The following is a 5,015-nucleotide window of genomic DNA, read 5'->3' on the forward strand; positions in this document are numbered from 1 at the left end:
GGGTCGTGTCATCCTCAGGCAGCTCGAACAAGCCAAGGAGGGAGGGCCTGCAGCAAAGGAATCCTGGGGGGAGAGGGGAGGGGAACAGTGAACAGGTGAGGACAGCCTGTGCTTCACAAGAACGCTCAGATTACCTGGAACCCCTTTGCAGGGACTTGCTTAACTCCTGGCACCGTCCCTGTCCCAGGGAAGCTGCACTAGGACTGTGGGTCTGGGTCCTTTCCAGGCACAATGCAGCTGCTCATATTAACAGCATCAGCAATGCCCTCATTTTTTAGCAGCTCAAATTGCTGTGATACAAACCCAAGAATAGCAATTCTTTTCCAGATTACAGCTTTTCTCTAAGTACATTCAAAAAGAGTTCTAGTCCAGGACCCGGTTACTGTCATTCAGTTCAGGCTACCTGAGCCCCCAGACTGCTGGACTGCCTTTCAGTCTCCAGAGCTTTCCCCCAGATTCCACTTTCAGGCTAAGACACTACAGCCTGTCAGGTTGTGAGTATTCTCAGGCCTCCTGACTATGACAGTTACAAGTCAAAAGTGGGCCCAGCTTTCCAGAAGGAATGCAAGCTGACAGTAGCCTAATTCCCTTCAGTGGAGCTCTACTCAGCCAAATCCAGGCTCAAACACATCTCAAACCAGCTCTGCCATTTGCTTTGAAAACACACTTCCCTTTGTGCAGTGAAGGATGAAAAGGTATGAAAAGCCTCAAGCTGAGTCTCACCACAACAGTGGGCCTGAAGAAATGCCAAAGGAGTTTATTGGAGGGGCCTATTCTCGTGAAAGCTCCTACTTTCCAGACCTCCAACAGCATCACCAGCAGACCCTGAAGAAGTGTGGCACCTACCACAGCTTGGGGTACTCAGTGTCCATCATGGGAGGACATTCTGTTAATGTCTTTGTGATGCCAACAGCACGGATCTGCTTTTCAACTTGTCCCAGACTCTTTCTGGATTTCAGGAATCATCATTTTCTCCAAGCCCGTTTCAAACATCCTAGTATGACAGTTAGAGAAAAAGTATCAGAACGATTTATCACCCTATGGTGACCAAAGAAAAGGAGAAACCACACAAAGCACCAGGAAACAGAGAACACAAGACAATTTGTTTCTTAGCAATTGCTGCCCTCTTACATAGATGTTTGCACATACAAACTTTTTACAAAGGATAAAAACCAGAGACAGCAATCCTTCCCTTTTATGACCTGCTTAGGAGATCAGTAACTTGAACTATCAGTGAGGAACTGTGGGCAGAAAATCAGAAATGAACCCCAAAAGGAGAGGCACCCGGGCAGTCAGATTAGCGCCAAACCTCCTTTGCCATTTCAGCCAGAGAGACAACTCTTTCCTGCTTCAAAGGCAAAAACTGCACAGCAGCCTGAAATACAACCCAAGCCAACAGAACACACTCCCTCTGGCTGTATGCTGCCAAGTATTTCCTGCAGAGCTCATGCCCCATTTCCTGTGCCAAACTAGTTAATGAAGAGGAGAAAAAGGACAAAGTAAAACTCCAGATGAAAACAAGAGAATTGCTTTAGAGTCAGCAGCAAAATGCATTCTAAGAAGGAGACAGAAAGGGCAGCCTTCATAAATGTTCCCTTTTACTGAAGGGCATTAACTTGCTGCTCCAAAGTTTGCCTAAAACTGCTCATCTTCTCGGGCACCACAACACTGAAACGTGGAACGCTGGAAGCACCACTTCCATTTGCTTGGTGGAACACCACTGGAAGAACCCTGTAATTCTTGCTCCTCTACAGGAGGCATCAAGCAGATTTTAAAGGATTAATAACAGACCTTGTGTGATCTGTGTAGAGATAACATCACGAATTTCATCAGCATGGCCATCTGCCTGGGGATGATTTCAACAATGTGTCACAGCTTTGACAGAGGAACGTAAACCCTTCCTCATAACTTTATTCCCATGAAGGCCAAAATGACACAAAAGCATGGAATGTTTCCCAGCATGAACACAAACTGCAGAGAGCAGTGGTCAGAATGGCTGTGCTGTGTGGCAGGGCAAGTGTGTTGCTATTAGCTGGAGATTAAATGGAGACACTTTCAGACAAGTAACGACATCACACACACCAGGAAAGGAGGAGAACTACACAAGTCCTTTAGTTCCATTCCCTCAGTTTTCATGGAGTGTCACCTGCTGTGGCCACTGCCCTTTATGCCCCCTTGACTCCAGAGCATTTGGAGCAAGTCCCTGGAGCCACCAGAGTCCCACCCATGTACAGGATGCCTGATCTCTGCAACTGCACACTCTGAACCACTCGTGTCACACTGGAGCTTTTCAGAGCAAGGAACTTACTTTTGATAAGTTTTGTTGGTTTGGAACTTGGAAGTCTTTGGAATAGCAGAATGAAGACCTGTTTCCTGTACCAGTCAACTGATTCACTGGAAATTTAAAAGAACAGTTATTCAGTTCACAGTGGGCTTTGACTGGTGCTGTCACTTTACAGAAAACACAGATAAAGTTGTTCCCATCTCTTTAACTGATAAATGTGACATTTTTGCTCCTGAAGTGTTAACCTTTGGCATGACTGCACACTGCAGAACCAAAGCCCACAGAAGTCAGTTTTGAATGCAATTTGAGCTCATACTCACGGGGGCATATGCTCCATGATGCTGTTTAGCAGGTCAAAGCCTTGGGGATCACTGGCTTTCAAGGCAATCAGCTTCAGGAATCCCCCCAACACTCCAGGCTGCAAGGAAAGCAAACATGAAGCTCTAGGCAACTGTTCTTCCTAAGTGGCCCAGCAGAAAGTTGGCTCTGACCATCGAAGACACACACCAGTGCAAAAGCATCCCTAACCTAAACCAGGATTCTGATCCTGCAGTGCAGGACAAGGAAGACACGCTGAGGCTCCTTCTCAGTCACTCACTCACTCACTCACTCACTCACTCCACTCACTCACTCACTCACTCATTCACTCACTCACTCACTCACTCCACTCACTCACTCACTCACTCCACTCACTCATTCACTCACTCACTCTCCTCAAGCCTGTTCTGAACACAAGCCCTGAGAGTTCTGCTGGTCCACATGTTCCACAGGAAGCAAACAAGGTAAGAAAATTCTGGGAAACTGCCACTTGCCAAAACCAAGTGCAGGAATTTTCCATCTCGGCTGACAAAAGCACAGGAGCCCAGGATTCACCTCACCCCCAGGACGGGAAAGCACCCACCGAGCTGCATGCAGAGTATTTGTCCGTGTATGGAGCGCCACTGAGGCCCAGCCCAGCCCAGCCCCTGCCCCGCGGCCCCGGCACTCACGATCTTGGCGGCGGCGCTGCGGGCGATGGTGCCGGCGCCGCGCTCCAGGAACGCCTCTGCAGCAGCCGCACCGGCGGCGGGATGTTCCCCGCGCGCTCCCGCGGCACCGGCTGCGGCAGGTGCGGGAAAACAGCGCCATGAACGAACACGGGATGTGGCATCGAGCAGGAGAGACAGAGAGGCGGACTCCGGGCGAGCACAGGAGGGACGGCGCGCTGTGCTCCGCGCATGCGCAATAGCGACGCCGCTCTGTACTCCGCGCGTGCGCAGTAGAGACGGCGCGCTGCACTCCGCGCGTGCGCAGTAGGGACGGCGCTCTGTATTCCGCGCATGCGCAGTTGGGACGGCGCGCTGTACTCCGCGCGTGCGCAGTTGGGACGGCGCGCTGTACTCCGCGCATGAGCAGTACCGACGGCGCTCCGTACTCCGCGCTTGCGCAGTACCGCCGAAGCTCTCTAATCCGCACGTGCGCAGTAGCGATGCAGATACCGCTGCCCAAACGCCGGTTCGAATCCCGCCCTCGCCGGCCCTTCTCCCTCGCTGGCGCCGCCTGCCGGACATGTCCACGAACTGCATCGTAGTCCAGCCCCCACCACCTCCAATGCCCGCCGGGGGTCCCCAAGGAGGGGCGTGACGAGGGGCGACACCTCGGTCGCCGGGGGTCCGCAAGGCGAGGTTGCCGAGGGCCGACAACTCGGGCGCCGAGAGTCATCGGGTTGAGGTTGCGGCGGGGCGACACCTCGGGCGCCGGGACTCCCCAAGGGGGGATTGCCGAGGGACGACAGTTTTGGGCACCGGGGGTCCCCAAGGGGGTTCCCGGAGGGACGACATTTTGGGCACCGGGGGTCCCCAAGGGGGTTCCCGGAGGGACGACATTTTGGGCACCGGGGGTCCCCAAGGGGGTTCCCCGACGGACGACATTTTGGGCACCGGGGGTCCCCAAGGGGGTTCCCCGACGGACGACATTTTGGGCACCGGGGGTCCCCAAGGGGGTTCCCCGACGGACGACATTTTGGGCACCGGGGGTCCCCAAGGGGGTTCCCCGACGGACGACATTTTGGGCACCGGGGGTCCCCAAGGGGGTTCCCCGACGGACGACATTTCGGGCACCGGGGGTCCCCAAGGGGGGTTCCCGATGGACGACATTTTGGGCACCGGGGGTCCCCAAGGGAGTTGTCCGAGGGACGACATTTCGGGCACCGGGGATCTCTGTGGGGGTCTCTGGGGTGTCTCTGGAGCATCTCTGGTGGTCTCTGGGGTTCTCTGGAGGTCTCTGTGGGATCTATGGGGGTCTCTGGTGGATCTATGAGGGGTTCCTGTGGGTCCCTGGGGTCCTCTGGGGGTCCCAAGGTGGGTCCCTGGGGGTCTCGGAGGGGTTTCTCGTGATCTCTGGAAGGGTCTCTGGAGGTCCCTGGGGGGCATCTCGTGATCTCTGGGCGGTCTATGGGGGTCCCTGGGGGGTCCCTGAGGGTCTCTGGGGGTCTCTGTGAGTCTCTGGGGGTGTCTGAGGGTCCCTGGGGGGTCTCTGGGGGTGTCTGGGGATTTCTGGGGGGTCCGAGGGGATCCCCAGGGGAGTTCTTTGGGGGTCCCTGGGGGGTCTCTGGTGGATCTTTGAGGGGTTCCTGTGGGTCCCTGGGGGATCTCTGAGAGTCTCTGGGGGTCTCTGTGAGTCTCTGGGGGGGTCTGAGCGTCCCTGGGGGGTCTCTGGGAGTCTCTGGGGATGTCTAGGGGTTTCTGGGGGG

General features: G+C 54.8%; 1 long non-coding RNA gene across 1 annotated transcript; it reads right to left on the minus strand.

The window, feature by feature from the left end:
- Positions 1–218: 218 nt before the first annotated feature.
- Positions 219–2,801, minus strand: LOC139675030 (uncharacterized). The gene is made up of 3 exons (XR_011698409.1): positions 2,605–2,801; positions 2,309–2,394; positions 219–994 (listed from the first exon to the last, which is right to left on the minus strand). It is a non-coding gene; the product is annotated as an uncharacterized lncRNA (long non-coding RNA).
- Between the last annotated feature and the right edge of the window lie 2,214 nt (positions 2,802–5,015).

Source organism: Pithys albifrons, chromosome 8 (assembly GCF_047495875.1).
Source record: "Pithys albifrons albifrons isolate INPA30051 chromosome 8, PitAlb_v1, whole genome shotgun sequence".
NCBI classification, from domain to species: Eukaryota; Metazoa; Chordata; class Aves; order Passeriformes; family Thamnophilidae; genus Pithys; species Pithys albifrons.